The 22,295-nt window shown below is 33.3% G+C and overlaps 1 long non-coding RNA gene and 1 pseudogene across 1 annotated transcript in view; one reads left to right on the top strand and one right to left on the bottom strand.

Annotated features, from left to right (window-relative positions):
- The window catches only part of LOC144579879 (uncharacterized), a 487,785-nt gene that overhangs the window by 344,270 nt on the left and 121,220 nt on the right, over positions 1-22,295 (top strand). The window lies entirely within an intron of this gene.
- LOC118148959 (lupus La protein pseudogene) lies at positions 14,640-16,094 on the bottom strand (annotated as a pseudogene).

A 22,295-nucleotide genomic window follows, 5' to 3' on the forward strand; every position in this document is an offset into this window, starting at 1 on the left:
ACCTCTCATAACCCTGTATATCAAGTATTTCTAGATATGACATTTATATTGTGCTATTTGTTTCCTCTTTTTTTATTTTGTAATTTTTGGCTGATTCAGTGACACTTAGAATTTTCTTACCTGACATATAAACTAACAACAAAAAACATTGCTGTTGTTAATTTAAAGGTGATATTATCATTCCTATGAATAGTCTTTTTGATACATTGTAAGTTTACTTGCATTATTATATTTTAAAATTCAGTAGAGGTTAATGTTATTTTACTTGCTTCAGTGATCCTATGCTTGATTTTCCCAATTCAGATGATAATGTATATTACATAAAATTTTTCAGCTTAACTCTTGTTTTCATGAACCCTAAAAACTAATGTGACAGTCAGATTATCAAAATGAAAATCATTTTAATGTACACAAGTCAGTGAATGGCCAGGACATAATTTTCTGGAAAGTTTATAATATACACCCAAGAAATGAAGAAGAAACTAATATGCTGCTGTTTCAAAGCCAACCATTTGGAATATAACATGACAGTACATAGGCTAGAAACGTCCCAGTGATTTATTATTGAACATTCTATGTTGACAGGTAGATTAAATAAACAACATGTCCAAGATTGGAGTTGGCCATTACGAAAGGAAATCTTCTAACTAAATTTGAAATTAATGTTATCACCATGAGTCCGGAGAATTGGAATTTAACCAAATGGCAAATAGAGAGGCTTCTGTTGGTGCAGAGGCGGAATAGCATATATTAAAATGAGGAAGTTTAGCAAAGGAGGAGCCAGGAGTCACTAATGAAAAAGGTGAGAATTTAGTTGCATATCTTTCCCACTAGGCAGACAGCTATTAACCCCCTGCCACCATCTTAACGTAATGTACATGCTTATATCACATAGTCACTTATATGGACCAGAACAATTTAAAGTTCTTGTTCAAATTCTGGAAAAATATTATATACCACAGCAAGATATTTTAGTAGTTTTATAAATGATATATGTTTCTTAAATGAGATTTGGATGGTGGGGGAAAAATATTTATGAGAGATTTACCTTTACCAAGTAACAAATAATTCAAGATCTATTGTGCAAGAAATGTACAATAGACTGTAAATGGTTGTACTTCTTTCCTGTACAAGCCTATTTAAGTTGGATAGACAGATGCATGTCTAAAATTTTTAAATAATGCTTAGTGAAGCTGAAAAATGTGTTGCAGTGCTATCTTGTAATGGTAAGACAGTTATTTAGATTTTCACATAAATTTAATAAATAAAATAAAGAAATGTATTACAAGGAACTAAAATTACTTTCCAAAATGATAAGATACATTAGAATAAAGCATAAAATTAGTTTAAGAATATGTTTAAAATGTTTACAGTCTATAACACTAATTGATAGTGACCTTAATTGGAACAACCTTAGAATATAATCTAAACTCTGAATACCGTTCTTATTTTAAAATCAAGAAAATAATTAATTCTGTCTCTGTTTTAACTTTTATGCTGATGCGCTAATGCAAGCATTTACTTTAGATAATATGTCCCAATGAAGTTATCTAAAACTATTGTAAATCTATGAGTCTCCACTGAGAAATGTAAAGTTATAATAGCAACTAAATGCCTAAGCATTTACAGCATGCCCTTTTATGAAGTCAGTAATTAATATAATAAATCAAGATACTTAGGCTTAAAATAGTGGTGTAAAATGTAGAAACATTGCCATGACTTTAATTAGTAAAATTGTGAACAAGTATTATTTGATTACATACTTTAATATGTATGAAATTTTATTGTGAAAGAGACACTGTAGAATAGTCCACCTAAATATGAATATATAGTACTAATAAAAGAGATAGAAAATATATAACTCAGCATCCATCATATTAGTATATGTTTTTAATTTAAAAAATTAAAATACTTGATATTTTGATAGTTGGGGATATTTTAACAGGCCACATCCTTTTAAATAAAAGAATCTACAACTACTACATTTTTATTATAAGTTTCAATAAGTCTGCCCAATAGATTTGATAAGTATAAGCATGAGTTCATATGAATTAATAAAAACACATTATATTTGTACTTTATGGAAAATAAAATATGAACAAAGGGTTGAAATTGTTTCTTTATAATTATAGTATTTTACTTTTTAGATATAGGGTTCATGCTACTTAGCTTATTCATGATTATTAAAACCTATTTTTACAATACATGTTACCTGTATATGTTCCATTCTTTGTTGCAGTCAAAGAAATATATCATAAAAATCTAAGTTCTGTGGCTTGCCTGTCTTGTACCATTGGGTTATAGGATATTTCCTATTGATGAGAAAGTCATAGAATATAATGCTGAAAGTGATACGTGTTGCTATGAAATTAGTTAATTTTTAGAGTGATAAGGTTGATTCCTCTTTAAAAAGCTTATCTTTACATTTCATGAGTAAAGCTCAAAATGTCTTTGCAAAACTCTAATTGCAGACTTGTAGCAAAAATTTTGGCGAGGTTCACATAAAAATAAAATATCAAAACAAAAATTTAACCAAGCAGCAGAACGAATGCCTTCCCATGATTTAAGAAAATATACCTTTTTTTCTTTACTTACCAACACCTCAGCTAGAAAGTTGATGAATCTGGTATGGTATTTTAATCTTTGTTCCTTTTGAGCCCTTTATATTAAATTAGAAATAAAGGTCTATTAGTTTTACTTTAGGCATAAAAATTAGGTACATGACAGCTAAATCCGAAATCCCATGTCAAACTGGAATTCATTCAGAAATTCACACTTTCCATGATGTTTAAATTCTTATAAAGCCTATCCCTAGAAAACAAAGTAAAAAAAAATAATTTGCTTAAGCAGCGATCTTAACTCAAATTTAAGCAACTGTTGGGAAAACTATTTCATAACCACTGGAAAATATTAATTGGAATTCTAAGTCCATCATATATCATATACAACTGGTAAAGCACATAGGTAAAAGAAACATCTTGTTGATTCCCTAGGGTTCAAAAATCATTACCATATATTCTCATAAAAAAACAAAAAATTATAGGTTTGCACAAAAAGAGGAGAAAATTGATGCTCTGAAGTTAGGAAATCATGAGTAGTAAACCTTGAAAGAACACAAATATTTGATTTCAATGTCATCGATACTGCTGATGGACATTGGGAATTTGACTAAGTATTCCAGCAGGAAAAAATAGTGATAGAATACTCATAACAAAGAAATGTGCTTTGCTATCTGGTGAGAAATCATCTTCTATTAGCAATTACGCTTTAGTAAAAAACAAACTTAGAGTGATAGGAAGATCTGGAAATCAAGTAGTCACCCTGAAAATCAACACACGATATAAATTAGGAAGATGTTATAGCCAGAGAGAGAAAAAAGAAAAAAAATATATTTTTATTTTAAATTATATTTAGATTATAAATTGTACAGAAAATAAATACAAAACATAATTTTGCAATAGCTATGAAATAAATGAATCCTGATTTTTGTCCCAAATTTGAAAGTGGTGATAATAATACCAGTGAATCCTAGTCATTAGCATAATTTAACATCTATGACTTAGTATTTTGGGGGGAGACAAGTTTTTAGAAAACTGAGTTTTTTTTTTTTTTTAATTCTAATACTTGAAGATTCACCAGAGTTAAGAAAGACAAATAAAAGTGTTGATATAAAAATTATATGAAAAGTTAAAAGTGTCATGCAAACCTAAGGTATTTTCTTGGTTAATGAACTGGGTCTTACCTGTCCATGAATCCCTGTGGTTTGGCAGTGATCCCTTAATCTCACTGAGCAAACCTATCGCATCTTATGCTGACGTGACCAGAAGTCAGCATTTTGTTCAATATAATTTTCCATAAAGCAGGATGGTTTAAAGTAAATGAGAAAACAACTATAATAGAGTAAGCACTTCTTCAGGCATATTTTACAACTGTGTTACTGTTCAAAATGTTTTCCACTGTTTCATACTTGTCCCATGGGCTTCAGCTAAAAAAAAAAAAATCAGCTTTATTTAAGTATAATGTTTTCTATCAGTGGTGGTTATTGGATTGCTTTCTTTACATAACTATCAACAAGAAACTCTTGGTATATAAAATATTTTTTCATGCCAAGGCATAATTACTCATCCAGACTAAAGATGTAATTCAAAGTTTTGGCTAAAAGTGACTACATTTGCAAAGTTCCAAAAGTTAAAAAAGTAAAACTAAGTAATAAAAATCATTAGTTGATGATGTTTACAGTTTTGCTTTGTAGTTACTTTAGCAGATGCAATATTGGCTTCTTTTCACAGTAAATTAGATATGCAATTACTAGAAGGAAGAAATAGATTTACATTATGTAAAAATGGTCTGCATAAGATTAATTATGAGCGAAGAACTAAAAATGTGCCAATGCTGAAATAGTTATAACCATAGGGACATTCAGCTCCAAATGATTAAATTAGCCTTTTGGGTAGATGATAACTTGTTGCTAGTCATCAAATTAGTAAAATGAAGGAATTAAGAGTCATGGCATTCCTTAAAATACAAAGACTGATACCAGTATTTTTATCTTTATAATACCCATTTGATTTTCTTTACCCATTATGAATTCCTTTTTATTACTTTATTAACATACCTGTGAAATTCTTATAAGGAAAATTACATAGTTTTTGCAGTTTCCTATGACCCAGCTTCACAGTTCTGCTAAGAGGTTTAGATCAGTAATATTTGGTTCAACTTAGATCAAATGGATATTTTAGTTTTAATCAATTACACCTTGCATACATTTGATTTTGCTTGGTCTTTTGCAACATACTTTGTATATGTGACACTGGAGGCAATTTGAAACATATCATGATCTTTATTACAACTCCCATTAGATGTGTAGTTCTCTGCAACCCTCAGCTACATCTCTGATGTTCAATGTAATACCTTCTGGTAAATTTGTTCTATGAATTATTACATCACATCAGAAATAATAGATATGTTGTCATTAAATCAGAATTATGTTATAAAATAAATGACTCCATTTGCTCTAACAAAGTTCACATGACATTTAGAAAACTCAATTTCACATATTTGCACTCTACCATATATCCTTACCACTGTTATACTGATTTTTTACTTAAATATATATCTTGAAATTTTCAAAAGCAAATATTTCAAAATCATAACATTTTAAAACATAACTGTCTTTTAACCATTTCAAAAGGTAAATTACTTTCTATTTATTTATTTATTAAATATTATCAATTGTTTACCATAGAGCATTTACCATAGAGAGATTTTCTAGGCTCTGAGATATGTCAAATTTCTCCCATTGGAATGGAAAATTTACCTAATGCTTGGACACCAGTTATTTCTTGAAACTAACTAACTTGTTTTTTATTTTATGGGCTCATCAGAAGATAATTGCCTTGTCTCAAATGGGACTTTGGATTTGGGCTTTTGGATTATTGATGGAATGAGTTAAGACTTGGGAACTTTGGGGAAAGCATGACTGGTTTTGAAAAAGACATGAGATTTGGGAGTCATCAGGGATGGAATGATATGATATTACTCTGTGTCCCCACTCAATCTCCTCTTAAATTGTAATCCCTATGTATTGGAAGAGTGACCTGGTGGAAAGTGATTGGATCATGAAGGTGAATTTCCCCATGCTGTTCTCATGGTAGTGAGTGTGTTCTCATGACAGCTGATGGTTTTTACGTGTGGCACTTTCCCCATTGTTATCTGTCCTGGCACCTTGTGAAAAATGAGACAAGGAAGACTGCTGGAAGAACAGGATAGCAGGGTGCACATTCAGAATTCTGTTTGGGACATGTAACTTTGAAACTTAATTTAAGAATAGAAAATAATAGTATATAATACAAAAACAGACATATAGAGCAATAGAACAGAACAGAAAATTCAGGAATAAAGCCTCACACCAAAAACCATCTGATCTTTGTTCCAAAAGACTGACAAAGACAACAAATGGGGTAAGGACTTTATAGTGAATGAATGGTGATGGGATAACTGCCTAGCTATATTCAAGATATTGAAGGTAGACTCCTCCATTTCACCACCTACAACAATTAACTCAAATGGGTTGAAGATTAAATATAAGATCTTAAAGTATAAAAATTCTAGAAGACAGCCTAGGAAGTACTCTTCTTGACATTAGCCTTATCAAATAATTTTTGGCTAAGTCCCCAAAAGAACCTGCAACAAAAGCAAAAACAGACAAGGGAGATTTAAATAAACTAAAGAACATCTGCATAGTAAAAGAAACTATCAACAGAATAAACAAACAACCTACAGAATGGCAGGAGGTATTGGTAAACTATGCATCTGAAAATGGCCTAATATCCAGAATCTATAGAGAACTTAGGCAAATCAGCAAGCAAAACCCAAATAACTCCATTAAAAATGGGCAAAGGACATCAACACATGAATAGGCACTTCACAAAAGAAGACACACAGGTGGCCAGTAAAGATATAAAAAATACGCTCAGTATAGCTAAATATCAGTTAAATGCAAATATAAAATACAATGAGATATTATCTCACACCAGTCAGAATTGCTTTTATTTAAAAGTCAGAAAACAGCAGATTCTGTCAAGCCTGTGGAGAAAGGGGATTGCTTATAAATTGTTGATGATGATGTAAATTAGTTCAGTCACTGCAGAAAGCATCCTAGATATTTGTGGAATAGCTTAAAATGGAGTTACTCTTTGAACTAGCAGTCTCATTACTGGTTATGTACCCAAAAGAAAATAAATTCTTCTACCAAAAAGGACATACACACACATATGTTCATTGCTGCACTATTCACAATAGCAAGACATGGAGACAACCCAGGACCCATCAATATTGGATAAAGAAAATATGGTACATATGTATCATGCAATACTATGCAGCCATAAAAAAGGAATAAAATCATGTTGTTTGCAGAAACTTGGATGACACTGGAGTCAGAATTCAAAGAAAATTAATGTAGAAACAAAAAGCCAAATACTGCATGTTCTCTCTTAAAAGTGGGAGCTAAACACTGAGCACACATGGAATTAAATCTGGAAACAATAGGTTTTATGAACTACTAGAGGGTGGGGGAGTGAGCTTAAAAGTTACCTTTTGGGTACTATGCTTACTACCTGGGTGAAGGGATTCATATTCCAAAGTTCAGAGTCACACAATATTTCCCATGTAACAAATCTGCACGCATACCCTCTTTATTTAAAGTCAAAGTTGAAATTTAAAGAAAAGAAATAAAAGAGTATTACAATAGGTAGTTGGCTGTACGAACTTGATTTGAGAAGAGAGGTTCAGGATGGAAATACAAATTTGAAAGCCATTATTGTAGAGTAAAACCAGGGATCAGATAAGACCACTAGGAGAAAGAGTACAGAAAGACCAAGAAAGAAACAAGTAAATGAAAGTATGACCATTTCGAACACAACACTTTGAACATGCCAAATATTTTAAATTAATAAAATTAGTAGTAACCAACAAAAGAGACTTTAACTTAAAATGATTTGCTGGTAGAGTTGGACAAAATAAGAACAGCAAGATGAAGAGAATCAACTTTGTCAAACACTAAAAACAGGTCAAATATTGAAACTTATAAGAGGACTTTCCATGAAATACTGAGGGTATTTCCATAAAAAATCTCATAAAGTATAATTTAAGAGAAAATGAAAATAAATACATGTGAAATAAAAATTCTATAGACAGTTTTTCTAAGGACTTTTGCTATAAAGGTGACCAGAGGAGTAGTGCAGAAACTGGAAATAAATATGGGTGAAAAGCATTTTTACTGGTTGTGGTTTTGTTTTACTTAAGAAATAGTTTGATTTTGAGCAATCAATATACAAAAAGGTAAAGATAATTTCTAAAGATGAGGTTGAAGGCATAACTCACGACTGTGAATTCCACAGAGCACAGTGGAAGTGTCTTAGGAATTAGTGGCAAGTGAGAAATGGATATGGAAACAGATTGAGAAGAGTTCATTAGAGGAGAGAGGGAAAGAAAGATGACCAGGAAGTTCTGGTAATACTTTTCCTTTTCAAATTGTTTCCATTTAGCATAATTAAATCTTAGACATCAGTATTTTTTATTTTTATTTTATTTTATTTTTTAAAGGGAGTCTCATTCTGTTTCCCAGGCTGGAAGTACAATGGCATGATCTGGGCTGACTGCAACCTCTGCCTCTCCAGTTCAAGCGATTCTCCTTCCTCAGCCTCGCAAATAGCTGGAATTACAGGCATGTGCCACCATGCCTGGCTACTTTTGTATTTTTAGTAGAGATGGGGTTACACCATGTTGGTCAGGTTGCTCTCGAACTGCTGACCTCAGGTGATCCACACAACTTGGCCTCTCAGCGTCCTGGACTTATAGGCTTAGGCCACTGCTCCCGGCCCAGATAAGTTTCTGTTTCTTAGTTTTTAACTTACTTGTTAATCGTACTCCTAATACAAAGAGGATGATTTAATATGAGTGCTATCATTTTTTTCAGCGCATACATGAGTTGTAGCATGGGCATAATACAGGTGCCAGAAGGTAGTGACTTTGTGTAAATAAAAAGTCCCTTAGTAAAAATTTTTAACCAATTGCTTATGAGGGTTATGTCTTACATTTATTTTTTATCTTGTTCAGCATCTAGCATATTTTAAATTTCTAATTTTTAAGGCTCAGTTTAGCAGCAGACAGTTGATATTGCCAGAGAAATATTGGCCATAGCATTTCAGATAATCTGCAGGATGAGATAAAATCTAGGAGGCAAAATATCAGACTATGATGATGATATATATACTTTGTGACATAGTCTGTAGGATATGGCTTTGTAAAATAAATCTACTACAGATAGATCAACCCAATGGGACAAAAGGAAGTCTGACTTCAGTAGCCCAGTCAAAGGTCACCAGCACACCACATTTGTTAAACAGCATCAGGGAGATCATGCAGGACCTTTAAGGATAAGTGCATTTAATCCTACTGAAACTGGCTATTAAAAAAGACCAGGACTGATGAAAGAGCAAAACTTCTGCAATGTGTTATTGTTAAATAGTAAGATTCAAGCATCATCTTATTTTAATTAAACTCTTCTGTAAACTCAATCTACATTTCTGACTTCTTAGATCTAGTTTTTAACAGTATATTTACACAAAATAGTCTCTTCTGCCTTGTAGTATTTCAGTATTTCCATTCACATGAAAAACATTTTTGTAATCTCCAAAGTAATATTAGATCAGTTAAAAATTACAGCTAGATTTTTTTTTTTAATTTGAAAATTGAGGCCGGGCGTGGTGGCTCACGCCTATAACCCCAGCACTTTGGGAGGCCGAGGCGGGTGGATCATGAGATTAAGAGATCGAGACCATCCTGGTCAACAAATTGAAACCCTGTCTCTACTAAAAATACAAAAATTAGCTGGGCATGGTGGTACGCGCCTGTAATCCCAGCTACTCAGGAGGCTGAGGCAGGAGAATTGCTTGAACCCAGAAGGCAGAGGTTGCAGTGAGCTGAGATCGTGCCATTGCACTCCAGTCTGGGTAACAACAGCAAAACTCCATCTCAAAAAAAAAGAAAATTGAACACAAAAGGTTCTTTATAACAGTAAACATTTAAGATCACTCAATTCTGAAAAGAAACATAGACTTCATTCTCCTATACTTTAAATCATATTAAAAACATAGATTTCTAAAGTAATTTACTGTATTTGGACAAATAACAGGAACAGAAAAAAATCCAGGAATAGCCTTTAATATATATTAGAGATAATGTTAAAAGTGACATTTAAATGAGGGAGAAAAGGACTAGTTATTTGGAGATAAAATAAAGCTCATTTCTAGCTTACTCCCACATCAAAATGTATTCCAGAAGGATTAAATTATTAACATAAAAATGTAACAGTGAAAATAGAAACAGAAATATGGGTAAATATTTCCTAATGTTAGAGAAGGGAATGTCTTTGTCAGCATAACAGTAGCCAAAAAGGAAAAGGTGACAAATTTTTACACATAAAAATTTAAAATATTTATATGATAGAAGTACTACCGTAATTTAAAATAAAACAAGCAAAAAACAAGAAAAAGAAAAACTATGATATTTATTTTCCATTCACATGAAAAAAGATAATGATTAACATTTAGGAAAGCACATCAATAAAATAGATCTGAACCTTTTTATATGTATCACTCAAATAATACCTAAGCAAATTAGCACCCCCATTAGCTATTGTGATACCTTGCTGTGAATTAGAACAAAGCCTCCATTTGTTAGTAGCTAAAGCTCCCATTACAATGCATAGCTTGGAAAAATGTAGGCTGCATTTTAGCTCTATGTTATCTTCTTGGCCTGGGCATCAAAAAGTAGTGATGGTTATATGATGGTCCTGAAAAAATTGTTCAACCTATTCCATAATCCAACAATTCATTTCAAAACAACATTTTCACCTATCATATTAAAAATATAAAAATATTTTGTAATACTGCACATTGGTGAGGTTGTTGGGGAACAGCCGTCCCTAACCTGGGTAGATGGTAGAATAAACAGGTGCAATTGAAGGACATTTTGGTAATATCTATCATAACTAAAATTTAAAAAACATATCATTTGATTTAGCCATCCATATACTTCCTATAGATATAATCTATATGTATGCAAATGCTTGTGGGACAGCATTTTGCAGCATTGTCCTTAAAAGCAAACTTTTGAAATAAACTAAATATCAGTCGAGGGCCAGTTGAATAAATTATTCAGTAGAATTCTATTGACAATATATGTGTGTGTGTTGGGGGGTGTAATTTCCATATAATTAAATACTACCTATTTTTTAAAAAGTTTTAAAAGTCCATTTTGTATTTTAGAGTGTAAATGGAAAGGGCAAAATAGTAAATTTTATAAGATGTAATCTATTGTAGGCTTTAAAATATTGGTATTTACTTTACAAGGGAATACTTAATAGGATTACTATGAAAGAAAGTATTTTAATGCCTGCCATGGGAAGAATATGCTTTCACAGTGTTAATTTTGATTAAGGTAAAGCAATATTTCAATTGTGTATTCCAGTTGTAAAATCATGGCATTTTATGATGTTACATATTGTACCACTTTTCCCTTTTGCCTCCTTCCTCTTATTTTTATGGATAAGGGTTTCAAAACTGTAATTAACCCAATAACATAAAACATTTCAAAATAGTAAAGTACTTCCTTTTATAAATAAATATTAAAGATTGATTCCTATATGTGAAAAAATAGCACATATTTTACTTACAAAATTGTATGTCCTAGCTGTTATACATTTCACAGTGTGTATGTAATCAGTATAAACACTCTCTCTGACCCCATTGGCAGATCCCATTATCTCTTACTTGAATCCCTGCCACATCAAACCTACCTAACTTTATTCAGCCATGATCTTACAATCCCTTTTCCAAACATACTTCTAGAGTGACTTTCCTAAAATGTTACTATCATCTTGTTATCCTCTATTCAAGCACCTTCACTGATTCTTAATGGCCCTGAGATCAATTCTACAGGTCTAATTTTGTGCTCTGCACTCTTGGAGATCAGGCCCTGGCTTGTATCTCTCATTTCACCATCTTCAACTTGTGAAGCAAGAACTTCCTGCTTTTCCACGCTACTGCATATGAGATGTACTCTCTCTCTAGGGTGAACTAGCTCACTTCTGGACTAAGTCACTGCTACTCTGTTGGCCTGGGAATTATTTTATCCTCTCTTCCATAACCCCTTCCATATCCCATAGGTTATCTTTACCTACCATTTTAAGTCCACCTTCATATCACCTCTCAGAGAAGGCTTTGTTGACCGGCACACACCTGTCTGGGTGAAACACTTTCCCAGGTATTCTGGGGGCTCCACTTTGAAGCTGGAATGCAACACATACCAGTGTGTTTAATTGTCTGTTTACCTGCCTTTCTCCTCTACTGGAATATAAGCTTTCAGGAGCAGGAAGTCTTCCATCCATGTCTATATTTCCAGAAACTTGCAATATGCATGAGCAGCAGTTTGTACAAAATAAATATATGTTAAATGAATTAATCATTCATTATATAACACTTTATATTATATAAAAGCTCAAAGGAGACAAATTAAAGAAAAAAAGTAGAGAAATATTTTCAGGACAAATTCAGAAAACTTAAAAAAGGGAGTTTTTTTGACAAATAATGTTGGAGAATCTGTACATAATGCCTTCCTATTTAAATTCAAAATGCATCTTACCATATAAAATGTACTTTCTTAGAAGTCCATAATTAAAGAAAACGTGACTTTGTTTAAATCAACCTCAGACATTAATTTTACAGTTTTTTACTGTGCATCTGTTGGCATAGTGTAGAACTAATATAGGTAAATGCACTTTGGGAAGTACTTCATTTTGGTGAAGCATGACATTTATTTTTCATACATAGATGGAAATAGCTAGGAAAGGAAATGTGACATTTGTCTTGATTAATTAAGAAATAAACATCTCAAGAGTACCAATTTCAAATATAGGTTAAAAGAATATATACATCAAGCAAAACATATTTAGCAATGTATAATGAAGTTTTAATATCTCTGACCATATTTTTACCTTTTTTTATCAGACTATGCCAAGCATAAGTCATGAAACCCAATTTTTATGCTTATTTTTTTGAGAAGATATATCTATATCCTCAAAATTCTTAGAACTGTGTTAGCAAATTTGCTCTTTTGTTACATAGTGCTGGCTTTTTCTTTCTCATCCTCATTATTTTGGTATCTTAGCTTATAAAATTAAATAAACTGTTAGTGAATATCGGAAGGATTCTGTTTCAAGTGGCATATGTAAATGTTACTGACAACTAATTTACAACAGCATTTTTAAATTAATAGTCCAATAGTAAGCAAAGGTACTATTTCCCACATCCTTAAGATATTTTTTAAAAAATTAAAAAACTAACAGGATGTTTGAGATTTTTGACTACACTTACTCTGCTTGAGATGAGTATAAATAGAATAACAAATAAAATAACGTAATCATATAAAGCCTTCTATTGCAGGAGAAAAGGTATGATGTGGAATGTCAGCTTGGAGAGTATGCAGTCAAACCCTTGTTCAGGAGTGAAGAATGAATACATTCATATTTTTGTGTGTGTAGAGAATGGGACAGAAGAGAATGAACAAGATAAATTTAAATAGTATGGTGTAAGATTTAAGGAAAGAAAACTAAAAATAAATGAGACTATTTTTGTTGGAATAATTTCTCTGATTTGCTTGTGCTGTGAGTCAAAGTGTCATTATGGAGATTGTAACACTTCAGATTAACATCATGTAGCATTATCAACACAGAGATATTTCAAGGAACATTGAGCACAGCATTCTCGGAGACAGGTCAGCCGTCATACATTGTTTTTTTTTGCATTTGTTATTTTAATAAAATATACAGACATTTTAAGACAATGCATTCAAACTAGTTTGTACCCTGTTTTTTTCTTCTTTCTTTCTTTTTTCTTTCTTTTTTTTCTTTCTTTCTTTTTTCTTTCTTTCTTTCTTTTTCTTTCTTCTTTCTTTCTTTTCTTTCTTTCTTCTTTCTTTCTTTTTTCTTTTTTTACTGCTATGGGTGTATAGGAATGCTTGCAATTTTTGTACGTTGATTTTGTATCCTGAGACTTTGCTGAAGTTGTTTATGAGTTTAAGGAGATTTTGGGCTGAGACGATGGAGTCTTCTAAATATACAATCATGTCATCTGCAAATAGAGACAATTTGGCTTCCTCCTTTTCTAATTGAATACCCTTTATTTCTTTTTCTTGCCTGATTGCTCTGCCTAGAACTTCCAGTACTATATTGAAAAGGAGTGGTGAGAGAGGGCATCCTTGTCTGGTGCCAGATTTCAAAGGGAATGCTTCCAGTTTTTTCCCATTCAATATGATATTGGCTGTGGGTTTGTCATAAATAGCTTTTATTATTTTGAGATACGTTCTGTCAATACCTGGTTTATTGATAGTTTTTAACATAAAGGGCTGTTGAATTTTGTTGAAGGCCTTCTCTGCATCTATTGAGATAATAACGTGGTTTTTGTCTTCTGTTCTGTTTGTGTGATGAATTATGTTTATAGACTTTCTTTTTTTTATACTTTAAGTTCTGGGGTACTGTGCAGAATATGCAGGTCTGTTACATTGGTATACACGTGACATGGTGGTTTGCTGCATCCATCCCCCTGTCATCTACATTAGGTATTTCTCCTAATGCTATCCCTCCCCTACTCTTTCATCCCCTGATAGGCCCCAGTGTGTGATGTTCCCCTCTCTATGTCCATATGTTCTCATTGTTCAACACCACTTATGAGTGAGAACATATGGTGTTTGTTTTTCTGTTCTTGTGTTGAATTGCTTTAAAATTTACTTTCACAGGTCATATTTTTTCATCAAGATAATATTACTGATTGTCAGTGTTTGCAAAATTATTATGAATGCAATTTAGGAAGAATCTTCCTTTTGATATTTGAAACAGAACAGTACATTCAAAATATAATTCTAATTTGGATAACAGAAAAAAAGACAAGTAAAGTGGCAAAAAAAAGAAATTCCTTTCTCACAGGTGGACATTGAAGTGGACCTGATTTAGTTTTCTTTTTAAAAGGCTTCTGAAGAAAAGCAGTTTGAAACCAATTTAAAATGAATAAAAATTTGGTTTACTAAACTACTGGTATCCAGCACCATTTTCTCTTTTCTGTTTCTTTGCTTGTTTCTTCCCTTGCTCTTTTCACAGGTCCAGTTGCACCATTTTCATTATCACTAACAAATTTCCTTTACTTTCTCAGAAAGTGTAATTTTCTTTTAAGCAGACCCAAACTGTGTAGCTTTGTTACCTTTCCTTTTCCTTTAAATCTGTGATGTTTTGACCTCCATTTGTTTAGGAATTCTTGTTGATCATCTATATTGTTTTTCAGTGCTTCTTTTTCCACCTCTTCTGTTACTTTTCATGTCACTTCTGTGTTCCTTATTCGCAGGTTACCATTATTTGTATCTTTGGCTTTACCTAATGTTTCCTTGGCTTTTTCTTTAAATAGAAGTATCCCCTATTTCACTTCTCTGACAGACTATCCATTTTATTACACCGTAATTTGAGAAAAGGGTGTATAAACCATCTCTGTAGGTCTGATGATCTAAGTCACCTGAAGATTTTAGCAAGCATCCAGTCATTTCTTCTAGAGATTTCATTTCAGTATTTTCTTCTTTTAGCTTTTAATTAAGCTTACACTTTATTTTGTTTTCTTTCTTCCTTTTTTTGTTTTTGGAAAGTAATCTTCCTTGAAAGTTATTAGTAGGTCTATGTCTTTGTACTTCTATTCAGGGGTATCTACAAACTTTTTAGCAGATTTAATGCTATCAAACACAGCAAAAACTCGATCTCTAAAGTACCTTATGCAATGTTCTTCCCATCTGAATATTTAGTACTTAACCTTTCTCTTCTAGCCATTCTTTTATGTTATCAAGAGTTGCGTGAGATGGGAAGCCTTTGGTAAAAAAAAATCTGTTTTTTAGGGAGGGTCGGGAGACAGAGTTTTATTTAGTCACCTAGGTTGGAGTACAGTGGCTCAATCTCAGCTCACTGCAACCACCATCTCTTAGGTTCAAGAGATTCTCCTGCCTCAGTCTCCTGAGTAGCTGCAGTACTATCAGATTACAGGCATGCACCACTATGCCCAGCTAATTTTTTTTTTTTTTTGTATTTTTAATAGACATGGGGTTTCACCATGTTTGTCAGGCTGGTCTCAAACTCCTGACCTTGTGATCTGCCCCAGTTGTCCTCCTAAAGTGCTGGGATTACAGGCATGAGCCATTGTGCCTGTCCACAGATCTGTTTTTTTACATCATTTTTATACTCATCAGTCGCTTCTTGGAAGGGATTGCTTTGATATCTTCTAATTTTAGTTTTATCTTCACTGATTTCCATGAGTTCTGCCTTGGAATTGCTCAGTGCTTCCACATTCACATTAAAGTCTATTGTTAGATGGTTCAACATGTTGAATTTTTCATCTCCAAAGTTACCCAGATTTCATGCAGTTTGATCTGTTTTTTAAGAATGTGTCCCATGGATAACTAAAGTATCCAAAATAATACTCAATTTGGTGACAGATTATTGACATTAAGGGCAGCCAGTGTTTTGCTTGTTTGTTTGTTTGTTTCACTATCACCGTTTTCTGCCCTTGTGGCTATCTTCAAGGTCTTGGTCTTGCTGAATGTGGTATCATTCTATTATTGCAATCATTTAAATAAAATATCACACTTTGATATTATATTTTCCCTTGGAATTTTGTACATATAAGTAAATGGAAATTCAAAAGAAGCAAGAGAAGTATTTCTCTGAATCTATAAGAGATAATTATTTGATATTTTTGTTTAATTTTTGCATCCAAACCCACAATTTGCATCTAAAATGTGAGGAGAGTGCCATTCAGAGTTTCTTAACGTTTTAGGAGTTTCAGTTATTCTGACCATCAGCATTTTGAATAAATCAACAGAATTGACTTACAGGCTGTAAATATAAAAATCTGTTTATATGAGGTCAGTGGTCACTACCAATCAGAACCAGATATTTTATATAGGTAACTTGATTTCTGAGACCTAAGGACAGAAGACAGGGAAATACTGCTCAAGTGTGATCTGATTCTTCCAGTACACTGGGAAAGATCTCAGGCTGTCATGCTGGCCCCCTCCCCTTATGCTAAGGCAGATCGATTGAGCTGATTAACACAAGCTGTCTGCAGACAGCAAAGCTGAAAGAGCACACTGTAACGCTCGCTGGCTTGGGCATCAGGCGTCACAGACACCCATGCCTAGAGGCTGCAATGGAGCTGGATCCCAAAAGCACTCTCCAGAGCCTCTGCACCTGCTCCTCTGCATGCTCCCCCTGGAGATTTGAGCCATAGGACAGTGGAGTGACTAAGGAGTGAGCTACGTCCCTGTAGCACAACCTGCAAGGGAGATAAGGGAACTCTATAGTTTCACTATCATGGAATCAAAGCAGAGTAGACTCAGGGGGAATGAACGAGGAGACAGGATTTGAAATCTTCAAGATGAAAAGTTCTAAATGATTGTAAGTGGGCTTATGAATAGCTAATACAGAAGTCAATTGCATCTAAACATTCCAGCACCATTTGGTTTTGTGTGAGCCGCCTTTCTTCTAACATTTTCAACAACAGAGGGCATAGTGATTTGTTATTGTCGAGCTATACCATTCCACAAACAAAGTGCATATGCAGGATGGCTGTGTAATGATGTGATAAATCAGTCAATTTGAAGCTGGCAGAATATCATTAGCATTGCTTTTATTTAATAGAGGAGAAGAGAGACTTTTTGAATTTAATCTCTAGGTAATGACTAAAAATAATTGAATTAATATCGAATTTTACATAGAATGATAAACTGCAAATCAATAAAGCTGCTAGTAAAAACATGAAATACTTTTAAATTTATTTTTTAGAAATTGTCCAAAACATAATATAAAATTTAAGTTAGTGTATTATTCTAGATTCTCCAGAAACACACAGACACAATTATACTATTATATTCAGTTATATATATATATATATATATATACACACACACACATTTATGTGAAATTATGTTGTATTATATCTAAGGGGTGTGTGTGTGTGTGTATATATATATATATATGTATGTATATAAATTACTCTTATACGATTTCCTATAATGAACTGGCTTATGTGATGTGGAGATAGAGAAGTTCCATGATCTGTACTGGACAAGCTGCAGACCCAGGAGAGTATGTTGTATAGTTCCAGTCCAAGTCCAAAGGCCTGGGAACCACAGGAGGTAATTTTGTAAGTTTCTAGTCCAAGTTTAAGACTGAAGACAAAAGAAGATCAATATCCAATACTGAAGACAGTCAGGCAGGGAAAAATAATTCTTTCTTACTCAGTCTTTTATTCCGTTCAGGCCTTCCACTGATTGGATGAGGCCCACTTTCACTGGGTGGTCTATCTGCTTTGCTTAATCTACTGATTCAAATGTTAATCTCATCCAAAAATCATCATCACAGACACATCCAGAAATACTATTTCACCAAATATTGTGGTTAAAAACTTTGGCCCAGTCAGGTTGACACATGCTGTTATCCACCACGTATAGCGTGGCCTTATCACAGTATTTCACATTTCCTATAACGCATATACTCTTATTAAGTATTCTGAGCTCACTTTTAACAATGTGGTACCAGTTCTTTAAAAGATATTGTGCAAAGCTTTTTTCCCCTGTTTTCACTAAAGTGTGTTAATAATATTGTAACTACCTGCCATAAAATATATTTTTATATAGTTTCAATAGTATAGAGTCTCTAATTTGATGCCAATATTTTTTATCTGATTTAGTATTACATGCTGCTTGTATATACATATATTTATCATTATAATATATAAATATATAATGAAAGATACAGAAAAAAAGAAAAAAGAGCCATTTGCTCTCCAGATTCAAGAGTATTGTGCTCTAAATGTTTGTGTATTCTGCCAGGTATTTCAAACTTAGAAAATAGTGTCCTTTAGAAACAATGAGATATGAGATGGTTGGTTTCAAAATAGTACCACAGAAACAAATTTAATCCATGTCGTAGCCAAACAGAAGTACTGTTAGCACCAATTTCTAACTTTCATTCATTATTTTTTTCTACAGAATATGTATGTTGGCCTATGCATTTTATTTCAGATTTCATTTAGGTAGTGTCTGTCTGCAAAGTGAAAGAGATCTTTCTAAGATTGAAAGCAATATTTCCTTTGTTCTAAATTTTTACTACTGTGTATTTCAGTTGACTTAATAAATAAAGAAAAAAGCTAGGATTGGAGCTATGACATGAGTGGAGATTTCTTACATTTGTTTGGATTACTTTCTCTTGGGATCTAATAGAAGCTGAGTGAGTGTCTCTGGTAACGACATCATGTACTGTGCTAAATGAGCAAAACCAAAACTTCTGTATTGGAACACAGCTGCCACCTCCCTTGACTTATTTTGCTAAGATAACCATGATTATATTTTATGTAACTAAGAAAGATAATACAGTGAGAGGTAGATCTACACATCTAATAAGTAGGTATTAGAAATTTTCAAAAAAAGTGATTGTAAAAGAAACAAAAATCCTCTTTACAATGAGCCCTGCTTCTAGTGATAAGAACAGAGGAGAAGCTCCAGAAGTAGCTTTAAACATCTTCTCGTTATTGTAATGTTCATCTAGCTTCATGAGGTGATATCTTGAGACTTGTCTTTGACTTTCTACTTGATCAATGACAAGTTGGAAGCCCAATAGCTGACAAGCTGAAGTCTTCAACAGATCTTTTTTACTGCATTCTCTATCAGATGCATCATTCCCAGAGAAAGAACACTGGAACTCCCATGACTATATTGGGAAATGAATATGGGATTTTTGAGTCACTTAAGGAATATATTGCCTGCTGTTTCCTTCACATATCTGCTGCTAGACTGATATAATCCACATTTTTTAGCCCATTTAAATGGTTTTAAAAAAATTGCCTACACCATTCTTCATTATGTAATTCAATTACCATCAGGTTACAGTATCATGTAATGCATTATCTTTAACTAAGAGTCAACTAGGGCCAGGCATTGTGGCTCATGCCTGCAATCTCAGCATTTTGGGAGGCCGAAGCAAGTGGATCACAAGGTCAAGAGATTGAGACCATCCTAGCCAACCTGGTGAAACTTCATCTCTACTGAAAATAACAAAAATTATCGGGTTGTGGTGGCACACGCCTGTAGTCCCAGCTACTTGGGAGACTGAGGCAGCAGAATCACTTGAACCTGGGAGGTGGAGGTTGCAGTGTGCCAAGATTGAGACTGTGCCACTGCACATCAGCCTGGGCAACAGTCTGAGACACCATCTTGAAAAAAAAAAAAAGAGTAAACTAGAAGAAGAAAGAAAGATGCAATGGAATTTATATTTTGATAGCTGACAATGGCAGCAGAGTGAGGGAACTAGTGAAAGATAGAGAAATAATTGTTTTCTTAAAAGATGTGAGTTTTAGAAAACAAAAGAGAGCCTTGAGCACTCAGGGTTCTGATAGATGATGCAGATCCCAGGCCTAGCACGGGCAGTAACTTCATTTGACCAACTAGACTGGGATACAATACCGGATTGATGTCAGGGCATCAAACAGCTGTAAATCTTAAGTAAAAATGATCATGTAGCTCTGGCTGTGTATATAGTCATTGCTGCCTGTTTTTATTTTGTGGAGAGATTGCCTGGATTCCACACTTGTCAGTTATCGAATTTGCATATTTAAATGAAAAAAAGCAGAAACACATATAATAGTAAATTGTAGTTAATCTTCTTTCCTTCCTCCTTAAGCATGTAGTAAACATGTTCAGGGATCTATGCTAATCAGTTGTAGATGAATATATATACATATATATGTTCATATATACACACATGCATACATGTATATATACACACATACATCAATGGTCCTCAATCCAAAATGATTTTGTCCCCAAGGAATATTTTGCAAATGTTTGAAGATATTTTTTTGTCATCACTGCCGAGGTGCTACTGGCATCCAGTAGGTGGAGCCTAAAGATGCTGCCGAACATCCTACAATGCACAGCACAACCTCTCATAACAAATAATTACCTAGTCCAAAGTATCAGTAGTGCCAACTGCTGATACTTACAGACTAATAGATGTAAAGAACTATGCCCTCTAAGACTGCAATAATATGTTTTAAATGACATTTTATTTATTTTCATACAAATTTTGGTAGGAAATCTATTCAAATATTTCCCATAATTAATACTTAGCCAATCCATGCAAAGGAAACATAAATGTCAAATCTTTTCTGATAATGTTTACATAAAAATAACGATAATTACATTTCTTTTAAGCACTCATAATAAATTCAAATGATGCTTGGAGGATTATGTGAAGTTCAAGATATATTTTCATTACCATGAAGTTTGATTTATTCCAATTATGAAAGTGAAGTTTCACCACTTAAAATACATCTACTAAGAGTAAAGCAAATTCAAAAATTGATTATATTTCATTTTAGTGCAAAATTCTTTAAGAAAATATAGTGTGGAGATAATATAAAACTTATTCGGATTTGTTGGTACCATGTCATTCTGCTATTAATGACTCACTTAAGACATCCTGAAGTAGATAAAGTTAATTAGGATAGTTTATTACATACCTGTGATTATTTAGAGACATTTAAAAAGAATTCATATTTAATACTATTTCCTTAACTAACTAGCCACGAAGTATCTAAAATATCATAGGGTTTTTTCTTTTTTTTTTGGCCTATGGCTTTTCATTTCACCATTATCTATTTAAGCAAAAATATCTCAAAGCAAAGACGTGACAATTTTAAGATAACAGTAACTTGCTGTAATTTTTTTTTATGTGTAGAGGATGAGTAGACAATCACTTCTAAAGATCCAGAGATAGAACACAGAGCAGATAAACACTGATGATGTCAAAGGAGAGCTAAGTAATCTGGGGAGCTGATTGGGGGGAAGAATGCCTGGGTCAGGCCCTAGGATATGCACTTTTTACAAAGTATGCTTCAGTTTGGATTCTGACCAAAGCAGACTCTGAGACACAGAGTTAAGTAGAAGTAGGTAATACAACTACAACAGTGGGCATCTAAGGCAGGGAAAGAAGAAAATATAATAAGGGCTGCATTAATAAGCAGGTTACTGCTTATTATGATAAATTAGGGTTTACTTTACTGGAAATTTATGATAAATTAGGGTTTACTTTACTGGAAATATATGATAAATTAGGGTTTACTTTACTGGAAATTTCCATAAACTGAGCCTTCTCTTGTACCAGGCAAGGAAAAATCATCAGGCACAGAGAGATATATGTACAGAAAATGTCCACTGCAGCTTTAGACAAACCCAGGGTTGGCACAAGGAAATAGTGGGGAGGCTATCAACAAAACCTACTGTGGAGTGAGTGTGGTGGCTTACAGCACTTCGGGAGGCCGAGGTGGGTGGATCACCTGAGGTCAGGAGTTCCAGACCAGCCTGGCCAACATGGCAAAACCCCATCTCTACTAAAAACACACAAAAAATAGCCGAGCGTGATGGCAGGACCCTGTAATCCCAGATACTCAGGAGGCTGAGGCAGGAAAAGTCTCTTGAACTCAGAAGGTAGAGGTTGCAGTGAGCTGAGATCACACCACAATACTCCAGCCTGAATTACAGAGCCAGATTCTGTCTCACATCTCAAAAAAAAAAGTACTGTGAACTATTTAAAGTGCTCTTCAAAATAACTATCATTTAAATTTAAGAAACAGGAAAACTGAAACACA

The sequence above is a fragment of the Callithrix jacchus genome, chromosome 17 (assembly GCF_049354715.1).
Source record: "Callithrix jacchus isolate 240 chromosome 17, calJac240_pri, whole genome shotgun sequence".
NCBI lineage: Eukaryota > Metazoa > Chordata > Mammalia > Primates > Cebidae > Callithrix > Callithrix jacchus.